Here is a 20,898-nt window from a genome sequence, read left to right on the forward strand (position 1 = left end):
GGGGGAGACTGCTGGTCCTGGAAACTGGGTAAGCAGCGTACCCAATGTTAGACGCAGAGATACACTACTTCGTGGTTAACGCGTTCTGTTGCTACACGTGCATTGCCGGCCCAGTTGATTGCGGTGTTGCTGCAGCTTTTGCAACCATAGGCAGCACTCCCCGTCGTTCAAGTTCAGTGCCTCGGAGGCACCTGGACACAGCAACTTGTGAGGCCAGGCCGACGCCAGTCCGTAGAACATGACGCGAGCGTCCGAGTGGGGAACCGCGCGTGCTGCGTTCTCGTTTCTTCTCAAGGGAATCCCGCTATACATTCTTGTGGATCGTGCATCTCAAGCGCGCAAGTCACACGGCACCGCGGGAAAAGCAAAATGATGCATCGGCCGGGAATCGAACCCGGGCCGCCCGCGTGGCAGGCGAGCATTCTACCACTGAACCACCGATGCTCAGCTAGTTCACAGCTTCCTGCTGCTTTCCGCTGCAAACGTCTGAGGGGAAAGTGGGACTGCCGTCCAGCGCCGTCGCATCCTCTCGAGAGAATGCTACAGACGCTGAATCCTGCACTGCACTGCTTAAAAATGATCGTCTAAGTACTCTTGCGGCGCACGCACGCGACGACTCTTGCCAAAGGACGCGAAATGTGCGTAGAGACGCTGCCTGGATGAGCTCGCCTACCCCGTAACGCGCCTACAGCTACGACCACCTTCAGGCGCCGCTGACAGGCGGGAAGCAGACACAGCGCGGCTCGCGAGGCGCGGAAGGGAACTGTGCGGTGGTGGTGTAATGGTCAGCATAGTTGCCTTCCAAGCAGTTGATCCGGGTTCGATTCCCGGCCACCGCAGCAGGCTTTTACTTTTGCGTATAAGTACTTTTGCCACGCGTCCTTAAATTAATGTTTCTTTCCCCATCTTACTCGCTGCAGGCCACCCTATAAGCGTGTGCGTCGATTCCCCTTGAGTCTCGACTTGTCTCGACTTTGCTCAGCTGACGCGAGAGCTGACGCTCTCCAGTCGGCCTATATCAACACGACAAGCACGAGAAACGACTGAGAGAGGCAAGGAGAGGCGAGGCGGTGGACACACAGCACGCCGCTTCATTACACGGTGGCGTCTCCCTGACTGAATCGGGCTGCAGCTGCGAAAAGAAAGGAGAAAGACAAATAGGAAGCAAAATTGCCAACAGTACCCTGTGTTCCCATGCGGTCACCCGCCCAAGCACTGACAAGGGCCAAAGTTGTTACACGTCGGCAATCGGACATTTTCTTTCGTTTTCTCTTTGCCGTATCAGAACCAGCGTATTCAACATATTGTGGCCATTGCCGAGCGAATGCTGTAGCGCTTGCCGACAAGTCGGGTTCGGATCCTCTGTCAACGTCCACGCAGGGCGATGATCTTTTGGTCATCACACTCGCCAGCTGAAATCGGCGCTGCCTTTTCGTAGTAGTAAAAGCGTACTGGCCCGTGGGGGGATCGAACCCACGACCTTCGCGTTATTAGCACGACGCTCTAACCAACTGAGCTAACGGGCCTCGACGCGGACGGTTGCTCAGCCCTACGCTGGAAACACGTGGCATGAAGCCACACGCCACTTCTAGGGTCACCGTGTGCCTGCTCCGCTCGTCCATGTTCTGCTGGCGGTCATGAAACAGTAGCTGAATTGCGAGCAGGACGGGAAACGGCAGCACGCACAGCTGAAACTTGAGACGATTCGTGTGGAAAAAATTCCGTTCCGGTACCGGGAATCGAACCCGGGCCTCCTGGGTGAAAGCCAGGTATCCTAGCCACTAGACCACACCGGAGTTCGGCGTTCGTTGGACGGATCGGATGGTCTCTCGCACATTTCGTGCCGAGTCCCACGTCGGCACCCTTCTCTCTTTGCGAGCGTCTTTGCGCATACTGACTGGCAAGGCGCGCACCTCAAAAGTCTCAGAGCAATGCATTTGGCTTCTTGCTCTACTGGGAGAAGAGGAAAAGGAAAGCTGTAAGTATCAATAACAGGAAGTAAACATTTTCTCGCTGAAGCGTTGAAACGTTGTGGATAACAAACAAGAAATAAGTTCGAGCCCTAGCGACAGCACCACCGTGACTCACAGAAAATTAAATGCCCCGGGTGAGAATCGAACTCACGACCTTAAAATTACGAGACTTACGCGCTGCCTACTGCGCTACCGAGGCAGGGGGACGGGGGGAGACTGCTGGTCCTGGAAACTGGGTAAGCAGCGTACCCAATGTTAGACGCAGAGATACACTACTTCGTGGTTAACGCGTTCTGTTGCTACACGTGCATTGCCGGCCCAGTTGATTGCGGTGTTGCTGCAGCTTTTGCAACCATAGGCAGCACTCCCCGTCGTTCAAGTTCAGTGCCTCGGAGGCACCTGGACACAGCAACTTGTGAGGCCAGGCCGACGCCAGTCCGTAGAACATGACGCGAGCGTCCGAGTGGGGAACCGCGCGTGCTGCGTTCTCGTTTCTTCTCAAGGGAATCCCGCTATACATTCTTGTGGATCGTGCATCTCAAGCGCGCAAGTCACACGGCACCGCGGGAAAAGCAAAATGATGCATCGGCCGGGAATCGAACCCGGGCCGCCCGCGTGGCAGGCGAGCATTCTACCACTGAACCACCGATGCTCAGCTAGTTCACAGCTTCCTGCTGCTTTCCGCTGCAAACGTCTGAGGGGAAAGTGGGACTGCCGTCCAGCGCCGTCGCATCCTCTCGAGAGAATGCTACAGACGCTGAATCCTGCACTGCACTGCTTAAAAATGATCGTCTAAGTACTCTTGCGGCGCACGCACGCGACGACTCTTGCCAAAGGACGCGAAATGTGCGTAGAGACGCTGCCTGGATGAGCTCGCCTACCCCGTAACGCGCCTACAGCTACGACCACCTTCAGGCGCCGCTGACAGGCGGGAAGCAGACACAGCGCGGCTCGCGAGGCGCGGAAGGGAACTGTGCGGTGGTGGTGTAATGGTCAGCATAGTTGCCTTCCAAGCAGTTGATCCGGGTTCGATTCCCGGCCACCGCAGCAGGCTTTTACTTTTGCGTATAAGTACTTTTGCCACGCGTCCTTAAATTAATGTTTCTTTCCCCATCTTACTCGCTGCAGGCCACCCTATAGCGTGTGCGTCGATTCCCCTTGAGTCTCGACTTGTCTCGACTTTGCTCAGCTGACGCGAGAGCTGACGCTCTCCAGTCGGCCTATATCAACACGACAAGCACGAGAAACGACTGAGAGAGGCAAGGAGAGGCGAGGCGGTGGACACACAGCACGCCGCTTCATTACACGGTGGCGTCTCCTTGACTGAATCGGGCTGCAGCTGCGAAAAGAAAGGAGAAAGACAAATAGGAAGCAAAATTGCCAACAGTACCCTGTGTTCCCATGCGGTCACCCGCCCAAGCACTGACAAGGGCCAAAGTTGTTACACGTCGGCAATCGGACATTTTCTTTCGTTTTCTCTTTGCCGTATCAGAACCAGCGTATTCAACATATTGTGGCCATTGCCGAGCGAATGCTGTAGCGCTTGCCGACAAGTCGGGTTCGGATCCTCTGTCAACGTCCACGCAGGGCGATGATCTTTTGGTCATCACACTCGCCAGCTGAAATCGGCGCTGCCTTTTCGTAGTAGTAAAAGCGTACTGGCCCGTGGGGGGATCGAACCCACGACCTTCGCGTTATTAGCACGACGCTCTAACCAACTGAGCTAACGGGCCTCGACGCGGACGGTTGCTCAGCCCTACGCTGGAAACACGTGGCATGAAGCCACACGCCACTTCTAGGGTCACCGTGTGCCTGCTCCGCTCGTCCATGTTCTGCTGGCGGTCATGAAACAGTAGCTGAATTGCGAGCAGGACGGGAAACGGCAGCACGCACAGCTGAAACTTGAGACGATTCGTGTGGAAAAAATTCCGTTCCGGTACCGGGAATCGAACCCGGGCCTCCTGGGTGAAAGCCAGGTATCCTAGCCACTAGACCACACCGGAGTTCGGCGTTCGTTGGACGGATCGGATGGTCTCTCGCACATTTCGTGCCGAGTCCCACGTCGGCACCCTTCTCTCTTTGCGAGCGTCTTTGCGCATACTGACTGGCAAGGCGCGCACCTCAAAAGTCTCAGAGCAATGCATTTGGCTTCTTGCTCTACTGGGAGAAGAGGAAAAGGAAAGCTGTAAGTATCAATAACAGGAAGTAAACATTTTCTCGCTGAAGCGTTGAAACGTTGTGGATAACAAACAAGAAATAAGTTCGAGCCCTAGCGACAGCACCACCGTGACTCACAGAAAATTAAATGCCCCGGGTGAGAATCGAACTCACGACCTTAAAATTACGAGACTTACGCGCTGCCTACTGCGCTACCGAGGCAGGGGGACGGGGGGAGACTGCTGGTCCTGGAAACTGGGTAAGCAGCGTACCCAATGTTAGACGCAGAGATACACTACTTCGTGGTTAACGCGTTCTGTTGCTACACGTGCATTGCCGGCCCAGTTGATTGCGGTGTTGCTGCAGCTTTTGCAACCATAGGCAGCACTCCCCGTCGTTCAAGTTCAGTGCCTCGGAGGCACCTGGACACAGCAACTTGTGAGGCCAGGCCGACGCCAGTCCGTAGAACATGACGCGAGCGTCCGAGTGGGGAACCGCGCGTGCTGCGTTCTCGTTTCTTCTCAAGGGAATCCCGCTATACATTCTTGTGGATCGTGCATCTCAAGCGCGCAAGTCACACGGCACCGCGGGAAAAGCAAAATGATGCATCGGCCGGGAATCGAACCCGGGCCGCCCGCGTGGCAGGCGAGCATTCTACCACTGAACCACCGATGCTCAGCTAGTTCACAGCTTCCTGCTGCTTTCCGCTGCAAACGTCTGAGGGGAAAGTGGGACTGCCGTCCAGCGCCGTCGCATCCTCTCGAGAGAATGCTACAGACGCTGAATCCTGCACTGCACTGCTTAAAAATGATCGTCTAAGTACTCTTGCGGCGCACGCACGCGACGACTCTTGCCAAAGGACGCGAAATGTGCGTAGAGACGCTGCCTGGATGAGCTCGCCTACCCCGTAACGCGCCTACAGCTACGACCACCTTCAGGCGCCGCTGACAGGCGGGAAGCAGACACAGCGCGGCTCGCGAGGCGCGGAAGGGAACTGTGCGGTGGTGGTGTAATGGTCAGCATAGTTGCCTTCCAAGCAGTTGATCCGGGTTCGATTCCCGGCCACCGCAGCAGGCTTTTACTTTTGCGTATAAGTACTTTTGCCACGCGTCCTTAAATTAATGTTTCTTTCCCCATCTTACTCGCTGCAGGCCACCCTATAGCGTGTGCGTCGATTCCCCTTGAGTCTCGACTTGTCTCGACTTTGCTCAGCTGACGCGAGAGCTGACGCTCTCCAGTCGGCCTATATCAACACGACAAGCACGAGAAACGACTGAGAGAGGCAAGGAGAGGCGAGGCGGTGGACACACAGCACGCCGCTTCATTACACGGTGGCGTCTCCCTGACTGAATCGGGCTGCAGCTGCGAAAAGAAAGGAGAAAGACAAATAGGAAGCAAAATTGCCAACAGTACCCTGTGTTCCCATGCGGTCACCGCCCAAGCACTGACAAGGGCCAAAGTTGTTACACGTCGGCAATCGGACATTTTCTTTCGTTTTCTCTTTGCCGTATCAGAACCAGCGTATTCAACATATTGTGGCCATTGCCGAGCGAATGCTGTAGCGCTTGCCGACAAGTCGGGTTCGGATCCTCTGTCAACGTCCACGCAGGGCGATGATCTTTTGGTCATCACACTCGCCAGCTGAAATCGGCGCTGCCTTTTCGTAGTAGTAAAAGCGTACTGGCCCGTGGGGGGATCGAACCCACGACCTTCGCGTTATTAGCACGACGCTCTAACCAACTGAGCTAACGGGCCTCGACGCGGACGGTTGCTCAGCCCTACGCTGGAAACACGTGGCATGAAGCCACACGCCACTTCTAGGGTCACCGTGTGCCTGCTCCGCTCGTCCATGTTCTGCTGGCGGTCATGAAACAGTAGCTGAATTGCGAGCAGGACGGGAAACGGCAGCACGCACAGCTGAAACTTGAGACGATTCGTGTGGAAAAAATTCCGTTCCGGTACCGGGAATCGAACCCGGGCCTCCTGGGTGAAAGCCAGGTATCCTAGCCACTAGACCACACCGGAGTTCGGCGTTCGTTGGACGGATCGGATGGTCTCTCGCACATTTCGTGCCGAGTCCCACGTCGGCACCCTTCTCTCTTTGCGAGCGTCTTTGCGCATACTGACTGGCAAGGCGCGCACCTCAAAAGTCTCAGAGCAATGCATTTGGCTTCTTGCTCTACTGGGAGAAGAGGAAAAGGAAAGCTGTAAGTATCAATAACAGGAAGTAAACATTTTCTCGCTGAAGCGTTGAAACGTTGTGGATAACAAACAAGAAATAAGTTCGAGCCCTAGCGACAGCACCACCGTGACTCACAGAAAATTAAATGCCCCGGGTGAGAATCGAACTCACGACCTTAAAATTACGAGACTTACGCGCTGCCTACTGCGCTACCGAGGCAGGGGGACGGGGGGAGACTGCTGGTCCTGGAAACTGGGTAAGCAGCGTACCCAATGTTAGACGCAGAGATACACTACTTCGTGGTTAACGCGTTCTGTTGCTACACGTGCATTGCCGGCCCAGTTGATTGCGGTGTTGCTGCAGCTTTTGCAACCATAGGCAGCACTCCCGTCGTTCAAGTTCAGTGCCTCGGAGGCACCTGGACACAGCAACTTGTGAGGCCAGGCCGACGCCAGTCCGTAGAACATGACGCGAGCGTCCGAGTGGGGAACCGCGCGTGCTGCGTTCTCGTTTCTTCTCAAGGGAATCCCGCTATACATTCTTGTGGATCGTGCATCTCAAGCGCGCAAGTCACACGGCACCGCGGGAAAAGCAAAATGATGCATCGGCCGGGAATCGAACCCGGGCCGCCCGCGTGGCAGGCGAGCATTCTACCACTGAACCACCGATGCTCAGCTAGTTCACAGCTTCCTGCTGCTTTCCGCTGCAAACGTCTGAGGGGAAAGTGGGACTGCCGTCCAGCGCCGTCGCATCCTCTCGAGAGAATGCTACAGACGCTGAATCCTGCACTGCACTGCTTAAAAATGATCGTCTAAGTACTCTTGCGGCGCACGCACGCGACGACTCTTGCCAAAGGACGCGAAATGTGCGTAGAGACGCTGCCTGGATGAGCTCGCCTACCCCGTAACGCGCCTACAGCTACGACCACCTTCAGGCGCCGCTGACAGGCGGGAAGCAGACACAGCGCGGCTCGCGAGGCGCGGAAGGGAACTGTGCGGTGGTGGTGTAATGGTCAGCATAGTTGCCTTCCAAGCAGTTGATCCGGGTTCGATTCCGGCCACCGCAGCAGGCTTTTACTTTTGCGTATAAGTACTTTTGCCACGCGTCCTTAAATTAATGTTTCTTTCCCCATCTTACTCGCTGCAGGCCACCCTATAGCGTGTGCGTCGATTCCCCTTGAGTCTCGACTTGTCTCGACTTTGCTCAGCTGACGCGAGAGCTGACGCTCTCCAGTCGGCCTATATCAACACGACAAGCACGAGAAACGACTGAGAGAGGCAAGGAGAGGCGAGGCGGTGGACACACAGCACGCCGCTTCATTACACGGTGGCGTCTCCTTGACTGAATCGGGCTGCAGCTGCGAAAAGAAAGGAGAAAGACAAATAGGAAGCAAAATTGCCAACAGTACCCTGTGTTCCCATGCGGTCACCCGCCCAAGCACTGACAAGGGCCAAAGTTGTTACACGTCGGCAATCGGACATTTTCTTTCGTTTTCTCTTTGCCGTATCAGAACCAGCGTATTCAACATATTGTGGCCATTGCCGAGCGAATGCTGTAGCGCTTGCCGACAAGTCGGGTTCGGATCCTCTGTCAACGTCCACGCAGGGCGATGATCTTTTGGTCATCACACTCGCCAGCTGAAATCGGCGCTGCCTTTTCGTAGTAGTAAAAGCGTACTGGCCCGTGGGGGGATCGAACCCACGACCTTCGCGTTATTAGCACGACGCTCTAACCAACTGAGCTAACGGGCCTCGACGCGGACGGTTGCTCAGCCCTACGCTGGAAACACGTGGCATGAAGCCACACGCCACTTCTAGGGTCACCGTGTGCCTGCTCCGCTCGTCCATGTTCTGCTGGCGGTCATGAAACAGTAGCTGAATTGCGAGCAGGACGGGAAACGGCAGCACGCACAGCTGAAACTTGAGACGATTCGTGTGGAAAAAATTCCGTTCCGGGGTACCGGGAATCGAACCCGGGCCTCCTGGGTGAAAGCCAGGTATCCTAGCCACTAGACCACACCGGAGTTCGGCGTTCGTTGGACGGATCGGATGGTCTCTCGCACATTTCGTGCCGAGTCCCACGTCGGCACCCTTCTCTCTTTGCGAGCGTCTTTGCGCATACTGACTGGCAAGGCGCGCACCTCAAAAGTCTCAGAGCAATGCATTTGGCTTCTTGCTCTACTGGGAGAAGAGGAAAAGGAAAGCTGTAAGTATCAATAACAGGAAGTAAACATTTTCTCGCTGAAGCGTTGAAACGTTGTGGATAACAAACAAGAAATAAGTTCGAGCCCTAGCGACAGCACCACCGTGACTCACAGAAAATTAAATGCCCCGGGTGAGAATCGAACTCACGACCTTAAAATTACGAGACTTACGCGCTGCCTACTGCGCTACCGAGGCAGGGGGACGGGGGGAGACTGCTGGTCCTGGAAACTGGGTAAGCAGCGTACCCAATGTTAGACGCAGAGATACACTACTTCGTGGTTAACGCGTTCTGTTGCTACACGTGCATTGCCGGCCCAGTTGATTGCGGTGTTGCTGCAGCTTTTGCAACCATAGGCAGCACTCCCCGTCGTTCAAGTTCAGTGCCTCGGAGGCACCTGGACACAGCAACTTGTGAGGCCAGGCCGACGCCAGTCCGTAGAACATGACGCGAGCGTCCGAGTGGGGAACCGCGCGTGCTGCGTTCTCGTTTCTTCTCAAGGGAATCCCGCTATACATTCTTGTGGATCGTGCATCTCAAGCGCGCAAGTCACACGGCACCGCGGGAAAAGCAAAATGATGCATCGGCCGGGAATCGAACCCGGGCCGCCCGCGTGGCAGGCGAGCATTCTACCACTGAACCACCGATGCTCAGCTAGTTCACAGCTTCCTGCTGCTTTCCGCTGCAAACGTCTGAGGGGAAAGTGGGACTGCCGTCCAGCGCCGTCGCATCCTCTCGAGAGAATGCTACAGACGCTGAATCCTGCACTGCACTGCTTAAAAATGATCGTCTAAGTACTCTTGCGGCGCACGCACGCGACGACTCTTGCCAAAGGACGCGAAATGTGCGTAGAGACGCTGCCTGGATGAGCTCGCCTACCCCGTAACGCGCCTACAGCTACGACCACCTTCAGGCGCCGCTGACAGGCGGGAAGCAGACACAGCGCGGCTCGCGAGGCGCGGAAGGGAACTGTGCGGTGGTGGTGTAATGGTCAGCATAGTTGCCTTCCAAGCAGTTGATCCGGGTTCGATTCCCGGCCACCGCAGCAGGCTTTTACTTTTGCGTATAAGTACTTTTGCCACGCGTCCTTAAATTAATGTTTCTTTCCCCATCTTACTCGCTGCAGGCCACCCTATAGCGTGTGCGTCGATTCCCCTTGAGTCTCGACTTGTCTCGACTTTGCTCAGCTGACGCGAGAGCTGACGCTCTCCAGTCGGCCTATATCAACACGACAAGCACGAGAAACGACTGAGAGAGGCAAGGAGAGGCGAGGCGGTGGACACACAGCACGCCGCTTCATTACACGGTGGCGTCTCCCTGACTGAATCGGGCTGCAGCTGCGAAAAGAAAGGAGAAAGACAAATAGGAAGCAAAATTGCCAACAGTACCCTGTGTTCCCATGCGGTCACCCGCCCAAGCACTGACAAGGGCCAAAGTTGTTACACGTCGGCAATCGGACATTTTCTTTCGTTTTCTCTTTGCCGTATCAGAACCAGCGTATTCAACATATTGTGGCCATTGCCGAGCGAATGCTGTAGCGCTTGCCGACAAGTCGGGTTCGGATCCTCTGTCAACGTCCACGCAGGGCGATGATCTTTTGGTCATCACACTCGCCAGCTGAAATCGGCGCTGCCTTTTCGTAGTAGTAAAAGCGTACTGGCCCGTGGGGGGATCGAACCCACGACCTTCGCGTTATTAGCACGACGCTCTAACCAACTGAGCTAACGGGCCTCGACGCGGACGGTTGCTCAGCCCTACGCTGGAAACACGTGGCATGAAGCCACACGCCACTTCTAGGGTCACCGTGTGCCTGCTCCGCTCGTCCATGTTCTGCTGGCGGTCATGAAACAGTAGCTGAATTGCGAGCAGGACGGGAAACGGCAGCACGCACAGCTGAAACTTGAGACGATTCGTGTGGAAAAAATTCCGTTCCGGTACCGGGAATCGAACCCGGGCCTCCTGGGTGAAAGCCAGGTATCCTAGCCACTAGACCACACCGGAGTTCGGCGTTCGTTGGACGGATCGGATGGTCTCTCGCACATTTCGTGCCGAGTCCCACGTCGGCACCCTTCTCTCTTTGCGAGCGTCTTTGCGCATACTGACTGGCAAGGCGCGCACCTCAAAAGTCTCAGAGCAATGCATTTGGCTTCTTGCTCTACTGGGAGAAGAGGAAAAGGAAAGCTGTAAGTATCAATAACAGGAAGTAAACATTTTCTCGCTGAAGCGTTGAAACGTTGTGGATAACAAACAAGAAATAAGTTCGAGCCCTAGCGACAGCACCACCGTGACTCACAGAAAATTAAATGCCCCGGGTGAGAATCGAACTCACGACCTTAAAATTACGAGACTTACGCGCTGCCTACTGCGCTACCGAGGCAGGGGGACGGGGGGAGACTGCTGGTCCTGGAAACTGGGTAAGCAGCGTACCCAATGTTAGACGCAGAGATACACTACTTCGTGGTTAACGCGTTCTGTTGCTACACGTGCATTGCCGGCCCAGTTGATTGCGGTGTTGCTGCAGCTTTTGCAACCATAGGCAGCACTCCCCGTCGTTCAAGTTCAGTGCCTCGGAGGCACCTGGACACAGCAACTTGTGAGGCCAGGCCGACGCCAGTCCGTAGAACATGACGCGAGCGTCCGAGTGGGGAACCGCGCGTGCTGCGTTCTCGTTTCTTCTCAAGGGAATCCCGCTATACATTCTTGTGGATCGTGCATCTCAAGCGCGCAAGTCACACGGCACCGCGGGAAAAGCAAAATGATGCATCGGCCGGGAATCGAACCCGGGCCGCCCGCGTGGCAGGCGAGCATTCTACCACTGAACCACCGATGCTCAGCTAGTTCACAGCTTCCTGCTGCTTTCCGCTGCAAACGTCTGAGGGGAAAGTGGGACTGCCGTCCAGCGCCGTCGCATCCTCTCGAGAGAATGCTACAGACGCTGAATCCTGCACTGCACTGCTTAAAAATGATCGTCTAAGTACTCTTGCGGCGCACGCACGCGACGACTCTTGCCAAAGGACGCGAAATGTGCGTAGAGACGCTGCCTGGATGAGCTCGCCTACCCCGTAACGCGCCTACAGCTACGACCACCTTCAGGCGCCGCTGACAGGCGGGAAGCAGACACAGCGCGGCTCGCGAGGCGCGGAAGGGAACTGTGCGGTGGTGGTGTAATGGTCAGCATAGTTGCCTTCCAAGCAGTTGATCCGGGTTCGATTCCCGGCCACCGCAGCAGGCTTTTACTTTTGCGTATAAGTACTTTTGCCACGCGTCCTTAAATTAATGTTTCTTTCCCCATCTTACTCGCTGCAGGCCACCCTATAGCGTGTGCGTCGATTCCCCTTGAGTCTCGACTTGTCTCGACTTTGCTCAGCTGACGCGAGAGCTGACGCTCTCCAGTCGGCCTATATCAACACGACAAGCACGAGAAACGACTGAGAGAGGCAAGGAGAGGCGAGGCGGTGGACACACAGCACGCCGCTTCATTACACGGTGGCGTCTCCCTGACTGAATCGGGCTGCAGCTGCGAAAAGAAAGGAGAAAGACAAATAGGAAGCAAAATTGCCAACAGTACCCTGTGTTCCCATGCGGTCACCCGCCCAAGCACTGACAAGGGCCAAAGTTGTTACACGTCGGCAATCGGACATTTTCTTTCGTTTTCTCTTTGCCGTATCAGAACCAGCGTATTCAACATATTGTGGCCATTGCCGAGCGAATGCTGTAGCGCTTGCCGACAAGTCGGGTTCGGATCCTCTGTCAACGTCCACGCAGGGCGATGATCTTTTGGTCATCACACTCGCCAGCTGAAATCGGCGCTGCCTTTTCGTAGTAGTAAAAGCGTACTGGCCCGTGGGGGGATCGAACCCACGACCTTCGCGTTATTAGCACGACGCTCTAACCAACTGAGCTAACGGGCCTCGACGCGGACGGTTGCTCAGCCCTACGCTGGAAACACGTGGCATGAAGCCACACGCCACTTCTAGGGTCACCGTGTGCCTGCTCCGCTCGTCCATGTTCTGCTGGCGGTCATGAAACAGTAGCTGAATTGCGAGCAGGACGGGAAACGGCAGCACGCACAGCTGAAACTTGAGACGATTCGTGTGGAAAAAATTCCGTTCCGGTACCGGGAATCGAACCCGGGCCTCCTGGGTGAAAGCCAGGTATCCTAGCCACTAGACCACACCGGAGTTCGGCGTTCGTTGGACGGATCGGATGGTCTCTCGCACATTTCGTGCCGAGTCCCACGTCGGCACCCTTCTCTCTTTGCGAGCGTCTTTGCGCATACTGACTGGCAAGGCGCGCACCTCAAAAGTCTCAGAGCAATGCATTTGGCTTCTTGCTCTACTGGGAGAAGAGGAAAAGGAAAGCTGTAAGTATCAATAACAGGAAGTAAACATTTTCTCGCTGAAGCGTTGAAACGTTGTGGATAACAAACAAGAAATAAGTTCGAGCCCTAGCGACAGCACCACCGTGACTCACAGAAAATTAAATGCCCCGGGTGAGAATCGAACTCACGACCTTAAAATTACGAGACTTACGCGCTGCCTACTGCGCTACCGAGGCAGGGGGACGGGGGGAGACTGCTGGTCCTGGAAACTGGGTAAGCAGCGTACCCAATGTTAGACGCAGAGATACACTACTTCGTGGTTAACGCGTTCTGTTGCTACACGTGCATTGCCGGCCCAGTTGATTGCGGTGTTGCTGCAGCTTTTGCAACCATAGGCAGCACTCCCCGTCGTTCAAGTTCAGTGCCTCGGAGGCACCTGGACACAGCAACTTGTGAGGCCAGGCCGACGCCAGTCCGTAGAACATGACGCGAGCGTCCGAGTGGGGAACCGCGCGTGCTGCGTTCTCGTTTCTTCTCAAGGGAATCCCGCTATACATTCTTGTGGATCGTGCATCTCAAGCGCGCAAGTCACACGGCACCGCGGGAAAAGCAAAATGATGCATCGGCCGGGAATCGAACCCGGGCCGCCCGCGTGGCAGGCGAGCATTCTACCACTGAACCACCGATGCTCAGCTAGTTCACAGCTTCCTGCTGCTTTCCGCTGCAAACGTCTGAGGGGAAAGTGGGACTGCCGTCCAGCGCCGTCGCATCCTCTCGAGAGAATGCTACAGACGCTGAATCCTGCACTGCACTGCTTAAAAATGATCGTCTAAGTACTCTTGCGGCGCACGCACGCGACGACTCTTGCCAAAGGACGCGAAATGTGCGTAGAGACGCTGCCTGGATGAGCTCGCCTACCCCGTAACGCGCCTACAGCTACGACCACCTTCAGGCGCCGCTGACAGGCGGGAAGCAGACACGGCGCGGCTCGCGAGGCGCGGAAGGGAACTGTGCGGTGGTGGTGTAATGGTCAGCATAGTTGCCTTCCAAGCAGTTGATCCGGGTTCGATTCCCGGCCACCGCAGCAGGCTTTTACTTTTGCGTATAAGTACTTTTGCCACGCGTCCTTAAATTAATGTTTCTTTCCCCATCTTACTCGCTGCAGGCCACCCTATAGCGTGTGCGTCGATTCCCCTTGAGTCTCGACTTGTCTCGACTTTGCTCAGCTGACGCGAGAGCTGACGCTCTCCAGTCGGCCTATATCAACACGACAAGCACGAGAAACGACTGAGAGAGGCAAGGAGAGGCGAGGCGGTGGACACACAGCACGCCGCTTCATTACACGGTGGCGTCTCCCTGACTGAATCGGGCTGCAGCTGCGAAAAGAAAGGAGAAAGACAAATAGGAAGCAAAATTGCCAACAGTACCCTGTGTTCCCATGCGGTCACCCGCCCAAGCACTGACAAGGGCCAAAGTTGTTACACGTCGGCAATCGGACATTTTCTTTCGTTTTCTCTTTGCCGTATCAGAACCAGCGTATTCAACATATTGTGGCCATTGCCGAGCGAATGCTGTAGCGCTTGCCGACAAGTCGGGTTCGGATCCTCTGTCAACGTCCACGCAGGGCGATGATCTTTTGGTCATCACACTCGCCAGCTGAAATCGGCGCTGCCTTTTCGTAGTAGTAAAAGCGTACTGGCCCGTGGGGGGATCGAACCCACGACCTTCGCGTTATTAGCACGACGCTCTAACCAACTGAGCTAACGGGCCTCGACGCGGACGGTTGCTCAGCCCTACGCTGGAAACACGTGGCATGAAGCCACACGCCACTTCTAGGGTCACCGTGTGCCTGCTCCGCTCGTCCATGTTCTGCTGGCGGTCATGAAACAGTAGCTGAATTGCGAGCAGGACGGGAAACGGCAGCACGCACAGCTGAAACTTGAGACGATTCGTGTGGAAAAAATTCCGTTCCGGTACCGGGAATCGAACCCGGGCCTCCTGGGTGAAAGCCAGGTATCCTAGCCACTAGACCACACCGGAGTTCGGCGTTCGTTGGACGGATCGGATGGTCTCTCGCACATTTCGTGCCGAGTCCCACGTCGGCACCCTTCTCTCTTTGCGAGCGTCTTTGCGCATACTGACTGGCAAGGCGCGCACCTCAAAAGTCTCAGAGCAATGCATTTGGCTTCTTGCTCTACTGGGAGAAGAGGAAAAGGAAAGCTGTAAGTATCAATAACAGGAAGTAAACATTTTCTCGCTGAAGCGTTGAAACGTTGTGGATAACAAACAAGAAATAAGTTCGAGCCCTAGCGACAGCACCACCGTGACTCACAGAAAATTAAATGCCCCGGGTGAGAATCGAACTCACGACCTTAAAATTACGAGACTTACGCGCTGCCTACTGCGCTACCGAGGCAGGGGGACGGGGGGAGACTGCTGGTCCTGGAAACTGGGTAAGCAGCGTACCCAATGTTAGACGCAGAGATACACTACTTCGTGGTTAACGCGTTCTGTTGCTACACGTGCATTGCCGGCCCAGTTGATTGCGGTGTTGCTGCAGCTTTTGCAACCATAGGCAGCACTCCCCGTCGTTCAAGTTCAGTGCCTCGGAGGCACCTGGACACAGCAACTTGTGAGGCCAGGCCGACGCCAGTCCGTAGAACATGACGCGAGCGTCCGAGTGGGGAACCGCGCGTGCTGCGTTCTCGTTTCTTCTCAAGGGAATCCCGCTATACATTCTTGTGGATCGTGCATCTCAAGCGCGCAAGTCACACGGCACCGCGGGAAAAGCAAAATGATGCATCGGCCGGGAATCGAACCCGGGCCGCCCGCGTGGCAGGCGAGCATTCTACCACTGAACCACCGATGCTCAGCTAGTTCACAGCTTCCTGCTGCTTTCCGCTGCAAACGTCTGAGGGGAAAGTGGGACTGCCGTCCAGCGCCGTCGCATCCTCTCGAGAGAATGCTACAGACGCTGAATCCTGCACTGCACTGCTTAAAAATGATCGTCTAAGTACTCTTGCGGCGCACGCACGCGACGACTCTTGCCAAAGGACGCGAAATGTGCGTAGAGACGCTGCCTGGATGAGCTCGCCTACCCCGTAACGCGCCTACAGCTACGACCACCTTCAGGCGCCGCTGACAGGCGGGAAGCAGACACAGCGCGGCTCGCGAGGCGCGGAAGGGAACTGTGCGGTGGTGGTGTAATGGTCAGCATAGTTGCCTTCCAAGCAGTTGATCCGGGTTCGATTCCCGGCCACCGCAGCAGGCTTTTACTTTTGCGTATAAGTACTTTTGCCACGCGTCCTTAAATTAATGTTTCTTTCCCCATCTTACTCGCTGCAGGCCACCCTATAGCGTGTGCGTCGATTCCCCTTGAGTCTCGACTTGTCTCGACTTTGCTCAGCTGACGCGAGAGCTGACGCTCTCCAGTCGGCCTATATCAACACGACAAGCACGAGAAACGACTGAGAGAGGCAAGGAGAGGCGAGGCGGTGGACACACAGCACGCCGCTTCATTACACGGTGGCGTCTCCCTGACTGAATCGGGCTGCAGCTGCGAAAAGAAAGGAGAAAGACAAATAGGAAGCAAAATTGCCAACAGTACCCTGTGTTCCCATGCGGTCACCCGCCCAAGCACTGACAAGGGCCAAAGTTGTTACACGTCGGCAATCGGACATTTTCTTTCGTTTTCTCTTTGCCGTATCAGAACCAGCGTATTCAACATATTGTGGCCATTGCCGAGCGAATGCTGTAGCGCTTGCCGACAAGTCGGGTTCGGATCCTCTGTCAACGTCCACGCAGGGCGATGATCTTTTGGTCATCACACTCGCCAGCTGAAATCGGCGCTGCCTTTTCGTAGTAGTAAAAGCGTACTGGCCCGTGGGGGGATCGAACCCACGACCTTCGCGTTATTAGCACGACGCTCTAACCAACTGAGCTAACGGGCCTCGACGCGGACGGTTGCTCAGCCCTACGCTGGAAACACGTGGCATGAAGCCACACGCCACTTCTAGGGTCACCGTGTGCCTGCTCCGCTCGTCCATGTTCTGCTGGCGGTCATGAAACAGTAGCTGAATTGCGAGCAGGACGGGAAACGGCAGCACGCACAGCTGAAACTTGAGACGATTCGTGTGGAAAAAATTCCGTTCCGGTACCGGGAATCGAACCCGGGCCTCCTGGGTGAAAGCCAGGTATCCTAGCCACTAGACCACACCGGAGTTCGGCGTTCGTTGGACGGATCGGATGGTCTCTCGCACATTTCGTGCCGAGTCCCACGTCGGCACCCTTCTCTCTTTGCGAGCGTCTTTGCGCATACTGACTGGCAAGGCGCGCACCTCAAAAGTCTCAGAGCAATGCATTTGGCTTCTTGCTCTACTGGGAGAAGAGGAAAAGGAAAGCTGTAAGTATCAATAACAGGAAGTAAACATTTTCTCGCTGAAGCGTTGAAACGTTGTGGATAACAAACAAGAAATAAGTTCGAGCCCTAGCGACAGCACCACCGTGACTCACAGAAAATTAAATGCCCCGGGTGAGAATCGAACTCACGACCTTAAAATTACGAGACTTACGCGCTGCCTACTGCGCTACCGAGGCAGGGGGACGGGGGGAGACTGCTGGTCCTGGAAACTGGGTAAGCAGCGTACCCAATGTTAGACGCAGAGATACACTACTTCGTGGTTAACGCGTTCTGTTGCTACACGTGCATTGCCGGCCCAGTTGATTGCGGTGTTGCTGCAGCTTTTGCAACCATAGGCAGCACTCCCCGTCGTTCAAGTTCAGTGCCTCGGAGGCACCTGGACACAGCAACTTGTGAGGCCAGGCCGACGCCAGTCCGTAGAACATGACGCGAGCGTCCGAGTGGGGAACCGCGCGTGCTGCGTTCTCGTTTCTTCTCAAGGGAATCCCGCTATACATTCTTGTGGATCGTGCATCTCAAGCGCGCAAGTCACACGGCACCGCGGGAAAAGCAAAATGATGCATCGGCCGGGAATCGAACCCGGGCCGCCCGCGTGGCAGGCGAGCATTCTACCACTGAACCACCGATGCTCAGCTAGTTCACAGCTTCCTGCTGCTTTCCGCTGCAAACGTCTGAGGGGAAAGTGGGACTGCCGTCCAGCGCCGTCGCATCCTCTCGAGAGAATGCTACAGACGCTGAATCCTGCACTGCACTGCTTAAAAATGATCGTCTAAGTACTCTTGCGGCGCACGCACGCGACGACTCTTGCCAAAGGACGCGAAATGTGCGTAGAGACGCTGCCTGGATGAGCTCGCCTACCCCGTAACGCGCCTACAGCTACGACCACCTTCAGGCGCCGCTGACAGGCGGGAAGCAGACACAGCGCGGCTCGCGAGGCGCGGAAGGGAACTGTGCGGTGGTGGTGTAATGGTCAGCATAGTTGCCTTCCAAGCAGTTGATCCGGGTTCGATTCCCGGCCACCGCAGCAGGCTTTTACTTTTGCGTATAAGTACTTTTGCCACGCGTCCTTAAATTAATGTTTCTTTCCCCATCTTACTCGCTGCAGGCCACCCTATAGCGTGTGCGTCGATTCCCCTTGAGTCTCGACTTGTCTCGACTTTGCTCAGCTGACGCGAGAGCTGACGCTCTCCAGTCGGCCTATATCAACACGACAAGCACGAGAAACGACTGAGAGAGGCAAGGAGAGGCGAGGCGGTGGACACACAGCACGCCGCTTCATTACACGGTGGCGTCTCCCTGACTGAATCGGGCTGCAGCTGCGAAAAGAAAGGAGAAAGACAAATAGGAAGCAAAATTGCCAACAGTACCCTGTGTTCCCATGCGGTCACCCGCCCAAGCACTGACAAGGGCCAAAGTTGTTACACGTCGGCAATCGGACATTTTCTTTCGTTTTCTCTTTGCCGTATCAGAACCAGCGTATTCAACATATTGTGGCCATTGCCGAGCGAATGCTGTAGCGCTTGCCGACAAGTCGGGTTCGGATCCTCTGTCAACGTCCACGCAGGGCGATGATCTTTTGGTCATCACACTCGCCAGCTGAAATCGGCGCTGCCTTTTCGTAGTAGTAAAAGCGTACTGGCCCGTGGGGGGATCGAACCCACGACCTTCGCGTTATTAGCACGACGCTCTAACCAACTGAGCTAACGGGCCTCGACGCGGACGGTTGCTCAGCCCTACGCTGGAAACACGTGGCATGAAGCCACACGCCACTTCTAGGGTCACCGTGTGCCTGCTCCGCTCGTCCATGTTCTGCTGGCGGTCATGAAACAGTAGCTGAATTGCGAGCAGGACGGGAAACGGCAGCACGCACAGCTGAAACTTGAGACGATTCGTGTGGAAAAAATTCCGTTCCGGTACCGGGAATCGAACCCGGGCCTCCTGGGTGAAAGCCAGGTATCCTAGCCACTAGACCACACCGGAGTTCGGCGTTCGTTGGACGGATCGGATGGTCTCTCGCACATTTCGTGCCGAGTCCCACGTCGGCACCCTTCTCTCTTTGCGAGCGTCTTTGCGCATACTGACTGGCAAGGCGCGCACCTCAAAAGTCTCAGAGCAATGCATTTGGCTTCTTGCTCTACTGGGAGAAGAGGAAAAGGAAAGCTGTAAGTATCAATAACAGGAAGTAAACATTTTCTCGCTGAAGCGTTGAAACGTTGTGGATAACAAACAAGAAATAAGTTCGAGCCCTAGCGACAGCACCACCGTGACTCACAGAAAATTAAATGCCCCGGGTGAGAATCGAACTCACGACCTTAAAATTACGAGACTTACGCGCTGCCTACTGCGCTACCGAGGCAGGGGGACGGGGAGAGACTGCTGGTCCTGGAAACTGGGTAAGCAGCGTACCCAATGTTAGACGCAGAGATACACTACTTCGTGGTTAACGCGTTCTGTTGCTACACGTGCATTGCCGGCCCAGTTGATTGCGGTGTTGCTGCAGCTTTTGCAACCATAGGCAGCACTCCCCGTCGTTCAAGTTCAGTGCCTCGGAGGCACCTGGACACAGCAACTTGTGAGGCCAGGCCGACGCCAGTCCGTAGAACATGACGCGAGCGTCCGAGTGGGGAACCGCGCGTGCTGCGTTCTCGTTTCTTCTCAAGGGAATCCCGCTATACATTCTTGTGGATCGTGCATCTCAAGCGCGCAAGTCACACGGCACCGCGGGAAAAGCAAAATGATGCATCGGCCGGGAATCGAACCCGGGCCGCCCGCGTGGCAGGCGAGCATTCTACCACTGAACCACCGATGCTCAGCTAGTTCACAGCTTCCTGCTGCTTTCCGCTGCAAACGTCTGAGGGGAAAGTGGGACTGCCGTCCAGCGCCGTCGCATCCTCTCGAGAGAATGCTACAGACGCTGAATCCTGCACTGCACTGCTTAAAAATGATCGTCTAAGTACTCTTGCGGCGCACGCACGCGACGACTCTTGCCAAAGGACGCGAAATGTGCGTAGAGACGCTGCCTGGATGAGCTCGCCTACCCCGTAACGCGCCTACAGCTACGACCACCTTCAGGCGCCGCTGACAGGCGGGAAGCAGACACAGCGCGGCTCGCGAGGCGCGGAAGGGAACTGTGCGGTGGTGGTGTAATGGTCAGCATAGTTGCCTTCCAAGCAGTTGATCCGGGTTCGATTCCCGGCCACCGCAGCAGGCTTTTACTTTTGCGTATAAGTACTTTTGCCACGCGTCCTTAAATTAATGTTTCTTTCCCCATCTTACTCGCTGCAGGCCACCCTATAGCGTGTGCGTCGATTCCCCTTGAGTCTCGACTTGTCTCGACTTTGCTCAGCTGACGCGAGAGCTGACGCTCTCCAGTCGGCCTATATCAACACGACAAGCACGAGAAACGACTGAGAGAGGCAAGGAGAGGCGAGGCGGTGGACACACAGCACGCCGCTTCATTACACGGTGGCGTCTCCCTGACTGAATCGGGCTGCAGCTGCGAAAAGAAAGGAGAAAGACAAATAGGAAGCAAAATTGCCAACAGTACCCTGTGTTCCCATGCGGTCACCCGCCCAAGCACTGACAAGGGCCAAAGTTGTTACACGTCGGCAATCGGACATTTTCTTTCGTTTTCTCTTTGCCG

General features: G+C 55.6%; 47 non-coding genes across 47 annotated transcripts; 10 read left to right on the forward strand and 37 right to left on the reverse strand.

Moving 5' to 3' along the window:
* Positions 1 to 373: 373 nt before the first annotated feature.
* Positions 374 to 444, reverse strand: Trnag-gcc (transfer RNA glycine (anticodon GCC)). Its single transcript has one exon. It is a non-coding gene; the product is annotated as a tRNA-Gly (tRNA).
* A 323-nt stretch (positions 445 to 767) lies between these two features.
* Positions 768 to 839, forward strand: Trnag-ucc (transfer RNA glycine (anticodon UCC)). Its single transcript has one exon. It is a non-coding gene; the product is annotated as a tRNA-Gly (tRNA).
* Positions 840 to 1,452: 613 nt separating this feature from the next.
* Trnai-aau (transfer RNA isoleucine (anticodon AAU)) lies at positions 1,453 to 1,526 on the reverse strand. Its single transcript has one exon. It is a non-coding gene; the product is annotated as a tRNA-Ile (tRNA).
* Positions 1,527 to 1,724: 198 nt separating this feature from the next.
* Positions 1,725 to 1,796, reverse strand: Trnae-uuc (transfer RNA glutamic acid (anticodon UUC)). Its single transcript has one exon. It is a non-coding gene; the product is annotated as a tRNA-Glu (tRNA).
* Positions 1,797 to 2,099: 303 nt separating this feature from the next.
* Trnat-cgu (transfer RNA threonine (anticodon CGU)) lies at positions 2,100 to 2,172 on the reverse strand. The gene has a single exon. It is a non-coding gene; the product is annotated as a tRNA-Thr (tRNA).
* A 382-nt stretch (positions 2,173 to 2,554) lies between these two features.
* Positions 2,555 to 2,625, reverse strand: Trnag-gcc (transfer RNA glycine (anticodon GCC)). The gene has a single exon. It is a non-coding gene; the product is annotated as a tRNA-Gly (tRNA).
* Positions 2,626 to 2,948: 323 nt separating this feature from the next.
* On the forward strand, positions 2,949 to 3,020 carry Trnag-ucc (transfer RNA glycine (anticodon UCC)). Its single transcript has one exon. It is a non-coding gene; the product is annotated as a tRNA-Gly (tRNA).
* A 612-nt stretch (positions 3,021 to 3,632) lies between these two features.
* Positions 3,633 to 3,706, reverse strand: Trnai-aau (transfer RNA isoleucine (anticodon AAU)). The gene has a single exon. It is a non-coding gene; the product is annotated as a tRNA-Ile (tRNA).
* A 198-nt stretch (positions 3,707 to 3,904) lies between these two features.
* On the reverse strand, positions 3,905 to 3,976 carry Trnae-uuc (transfer RNA glutamic acid (anticodon UUC)). The gene has a single exon. It is a non-coding gene; the product is annotated as a tRNA-Glu (tRNA).
* Positions 3,977 to 4,279: 303 nt separating this feature from the next.
* On the reverse strand, positions 4,280 to 4,352 carry Trnat-cgu (transfer RNA threonine (anticodon CGU)). The gene has a single exon. It is a non-coding gene; the product is annotated as a tRNA-Thr (tRNA).
* Positions 4,353 to 4,734: 382 nt separating this feature from the next.
* Positions 4,735 to 4,805, reverse strand: Trnag-gcc (transfer RNA glycine (anticodon GCC)). The gene has a single exon. It is a non-coding gene; the product is annotated as a tRNA-Gly (tRNA).
* Positions 4,806 to 5,128: 323 nt separating this feature from the next.
* Trnag-ucc (transfer RNA glycine (anticodon UCC)) lies at positions 5,129 to 5,200 on the forward strand. The gene has a single exon. It is a non-coding gene; the product is annotated as a tRNA-Gly (tRNA).
* A 611-nt stretch (positions 5,201 to 5,811) lies between these two features.
* Positions 5,812 to 5,885, reverse strand: Trnai-aau (transfer RNA isoleucine (anticodon AAU)). Its single transcript has one exon. It is a non-coding gene; the product is annotated as a tRNA-Ile (tRNA).
* A 198-nt stretch (positions 5,886 to 6,083) lies between these two features.
* Positions 6,084 to 6,155, reverse strand: Trnae-uuc (transfer RNA glutamic acid (anticodon UUC)). The gene has a single exon. It is a non-coding gene; the product is annotated as a tRNA-Glu (tRNA).
* A 303-nt stretch (positions 6,156 to 6,458) lies between these two features.
* On the reverse strand, positions 6,459 to 6,531 carry Trnat-cgu (transfer RNA threonine (anticodon CGU)). Its single transcript has one exon. It is a non-coding gene; the product is annotated as a tRNA-Thr (tRNA).
* A 381-nt stretch (positions 6,532 to 6,912) lies between these two features.
* On the reverse strand, positions 6,913 to 6,983 carry Trnag-gcc (transfer RNA glycine (anticodon GCC)). Its single transcript has one exon. It is a non-coding gene; the product is annotated as a tRNA-Gly (tRNA).
* Positions 6,984 to 7,306: 323 nt separating this feature from the next.
* On the forward strand, positions 7,307 to 7,377 carry Trnag-ucc (transfer RNA glycine (anticodon UCC)). The gene has a single exon. It is a non-coding gene; the product is annotated as a tRNA-Gly (tRNA).
* Positions 7,378 to 7,989: 612 nt separating this feature from the next.
* Positions 7,990 to 8,063, reverse strand: Trnai-aau (transfer RNA isoleucine (anticodon AAU)). The gene has a single exon. It is a non-coding gene; the product is annotated as a tRNA-Ile (tRNA).
* Positions 8,064 to 8,261: 198 nt separating this feature from the next.
* Positions 8,262 to 8,335, reverse strand: Trnae-uuc (transfer RNA glutamic acid (anticodon UUC)). The gene has a single exon. It is a non-coding gene; the product is annotated as a tRNA-Glu (tRNA).
* A 303-nt stretch (positions 8,336 to 8,638) lies between these two features.
* On the reverse strand, positions 8,639 to 8,711 carry Trnat-cgu (transfer RNA threonine (anticodon CGU)). Its single transcript has one exon. It is a non-coding gene; the product is annotated as a tRNA-Thr (tRNA).
* Positions 8,712 to 9,093: 382 nt separating this feature from the next.
* Positions 9,094 to 9,164, reverse strand: Trnag-gcc (transfer RNA glycine (anticodon GCC)). The gene has a single exon. It is a non-coding gene; the product is annotated as a tRNA-Gly (tRNA).
* A 323-nt stretch (positions 9,165 to 9,487) lies between these two features.
* Positions 9,488 to 9,559, forward strand: Trnag-ucc (transfer RNA glycine (anticodon UCC)). Its single transcript has one exon. It is a non-coding gene; the product is annotated as a tRNA-Gly (tRNA).
* Positions 9,560 to 10,171: 612 nt separating this feature from the next.
* Trnai-aau (transfer RNA isoleucine (anticodon AAU)) lies at positions 10,172 to 10,245 on the reverse strand. Its single transcript has one exon. It is a non-coding gene; the product is annotated as a tRNA-Ile (tRNA).
* Positions 10,246 to 10,443: 198 nt separating this feature from the next.
* Positions 10,444 to 10,515, reverse strand: Trnae-uuc (transfer RNA glutamic acid (anticodon UUC)). Its single transcript has one exon. It is a non-coding gene; the product is annotated as a tRNA-Glu (tRNA).
* A 303-nt stretch (positions 10,516 to 10,818) lies between these two features.
* Trnat-cgu (transfer RNA threonine (anticodon CGU)) lies at positions 10,819 to 10,891 on the reverse strand. Its single transcript has one exon. It is a non-coding gene; the product is annotated as a tRNA-Thr (tRNA).
* A 382-nt stretch (positions 10,892 to 11,273) lies between these two features.
* Positions 11,274 to 11,344, reverse strand: Trnag-gcc (transfer RNA glycine (anticodon GCC)). The gene has a single exon. It is a non-coding gene; the product is annotated as a tRNA-Gly (tRNA).
* Positions 11,345 to 11,667: 323 nt separating this feature from the next.
* On the forward strand, positions 11,668 to 11,739 carry Trnag-ucc (transfer RNA glycine (anticodon UCC)). The gene has a single exon. It is a non-coding gene; the product is annotated as a tRNA-Gly (tRNA).
* Positions 11,740 to 12,351: 612 nt separating this feature from the next.
* On the reverse strand, positions 12,352 to 12,425 carry Trnai-aau (transfer RNA isoleucine (anticodon AAU)). The gene has a single exon. It is a non-coding gene; the product is annotated as a tRNA-Ile (tRNA).
* Positions 12,426 to 12,623: 198 nt separating this feature from the next.
* Positions 12,624 to 12,695, reverse strand: Trnae-uuc (transfer RNA glutamic acid (anticodon UUC)). The gene has a single exon. It is a non-coding gene; the product is annotated as a tRNA-Glu (tRNA).
* Positions 12,696 to 12,998: 303 nt separating this feature from the next.
* On the reverse strand, positions 12,999 to 13,071 carry Trnat-cgu (transfer RNA threonine (anticodon CGU)). The gene has a single exon. It is a non-coding gene; the product is annotated as a tRNA-Thr (tRNA).
* A 382-nt stretch (positions 13,072 to 13,453) lies between these two features.
* On the reverse strand, positions 13,454 to 13,524 carry Trnag-gcc (transfer RNA glycine (anticodon GCC)). The gene has a single exon. It is a non-coding gene; the product is annotated as a tRNA-Gly (tRNA).
* Positions 13,525 to 13,847: 323 nt separating this feature from the next.
* On the forward strand, positions 13,848 to 13,919 carry Trnag-ucc (transfer RNA glycine (anticodon UCC)). The gene has a single exon. It is a non-coding gene; the product is annotated as a tRNA-Gly (tRNA).
* A 612-nt stretch (positions 13,920 to 14,531) lies between these two features.
* Trnai-aau (transfer RNA isoleucine (anticodon AAU)) lies at positions 14,532 to 14,605 on the reverse strand. Its single transcript has one exon. It is a non-coding gene; the product is annotated as a tRNA-Ile (tRNA).
* Positions 14,606 to 14,803: 198 nt separating this feature from the next.
* Trnae-uuc (transfer RNA glutamic acid (anticodon UUC)) lies at positions 14,804 to 14,875 on the reverse strand. Its single transcript has one exon. It is a non-coding gene; the product is annotated as a tRNA-Glu (tRNA).
* Positions 14,876 to 15,178: 303 nt separating this feature from the next.
* Trnat-cgu (transfer RNA threonine (anticodon CGU)) lies at positions 15,179 to 15,251 on the reverse strand. The gene has a single exon. It is a non-coding gene; the product is annotated as a tRNA-Thr (tRNA).
* A 382-nt stretch (positions 15,252 to 15,633) lies between these two features.
* Positions 15,634 to 15,704, reverse strand: Trnag-gcc (transfer RNA glycine (anticodon GCC)). The gene has a single exon. It is a non-coding gene; the product is annotated as a tRNA-Gly (tRNA).
* Positions 15,705 to 16,027: 323 nt separating this feature from the next.
* Positions 16,028 to 16,099, forward strand: Trnag-ucc (transfer RNA glycine (anticodon UCC)). The gene has a single exon. It is a non-coding gene; the product is annotated as a tRNA-Gly (tRNA).
* A 612-nt stretch (positions 16,100 to 16,711) lies between these two features.
* On the reverse strand, positions 16,712 to 16,785 carry Trnai-aau (transfer RNA isoleucine (anticodon AAU)). The gene has a single exon. It is a non-coding gene; the product is annotated as a tRNA-Ile (tRNA).
* A 198-nt stretch (positions 16,786 to 16,983) lies between these two features.
* Trnae-uuc (transfer RNA glutamic acid (anticodon UUC)) lies at positions 16,984 to 17,055 on the reverse strand. The gene has a single exon. It is a non-coding gene; the product is annotated as a tRNA-Glu (tRNA).
* A 303-nt stretch (positions 17,056 to 17,358) lies between these two features.
* Positions 17,359 to 17,431, reverse strand: Trnat-cgu (transfer RNA threonine (anticodon CGU)). Its single transcript has one exon. It is a non-coding gene; the product is annotated as a tRNA-Thr (tRNA).
* A 382-nt stretch (positions 17,432 to 17,813) lies between these two features.
* Positions 17,814 to 17,884, reverse strand: Trnag-gcc (transfer RNA glycine (anticodon GCC)). The gene has a single exon. It is a non-coding gene; the product is annotated as a tRNA-Gly (tRNA).
* A 323-nt stretch (positions 17,885 to 18,207) lies between these two features.
* On the forward strand, positions 18,208 to 18,279 carry Trnag-ucc (transfer RNA glycine (anticodon UCC)). The gene has a single exon. It is a non-coding gene; the product is annotated as a tRNA-Gly (tRNA).
* Positions 18,280 to 18,891: 612 nt separating this feature from the next.
* Trnai-aau (transfer RNA isoleucine (anticodon AAU)) lies at positions 18,892 to 18,965 on the reverse strand. The gene has a single exon. It is a non-coding gene; the product is annotated as a tRNA-Ile (tRNA).
* Positions 18,966 to 19,163: 198 nt separating this feature from the next.
* Positions 19,164 to 19,235, reverse strand: Trnae-uuc (transfer RNA glutamic acid (anticodon UUC)). The gene has a single exon. It is a non-coding gene; the product is annotated as a tRNA-Glu (tRNA).
* Positions 19,236 to 19,538: 303 nt separating this feature from the next.
* Trnat-cgu (transfer RNA threonine (anticodon CGU)) lies at positions 19,539 to 19,611 on the reverse strand. Its single transcript has one exon. It is a non-coding gene; the product is annotated as a tRNA-Thr (tRNA).
* Positions 19,612 to 19,993: 382 nt separating this feature from the next.
* Trnag-gcc (transfer RNA glycine (anticodon GCC)) lies at positions 19,994 to 20,064 on the reverse strand. The gene has a single exon. It is a non-coding gene; the product is annotated as a tRNA-Gly (tRNA).
* A 323-nt stretch (positions 20,065 to 20,387) lies between these two features.
* Trnag-ucc (transfer RNA glycine (anticodon UCC)) lies at positions 20,388 to 20,459 on the forward strand. The gene has a single exon. It is a non-coding gene; the product is annotated as a tRNA-Gly (tRNA).
* The last annotated feature ends 439 nt before the right edge of the window (positions 20,460 to 20,898 follow it).

This window comes from Schistocerca cancellata, unplaced genomic scaffold, assembly GCF_023864275.1.
Source record: "Schistocerca cancellata isolate TAMUIC-IGC-003103 unplaced genomic scaffold, iqSchCanc2.1 HiC_scaffold_516, whole genome shotgun sequence".
In the NCBI taxonomy this organism is placed as follows: Eukaryota; Metazoa; Arthropoda; class Insecta; order Orthoptera; family Acrididae; genus Schistocerca; species Schistocerca cancellata.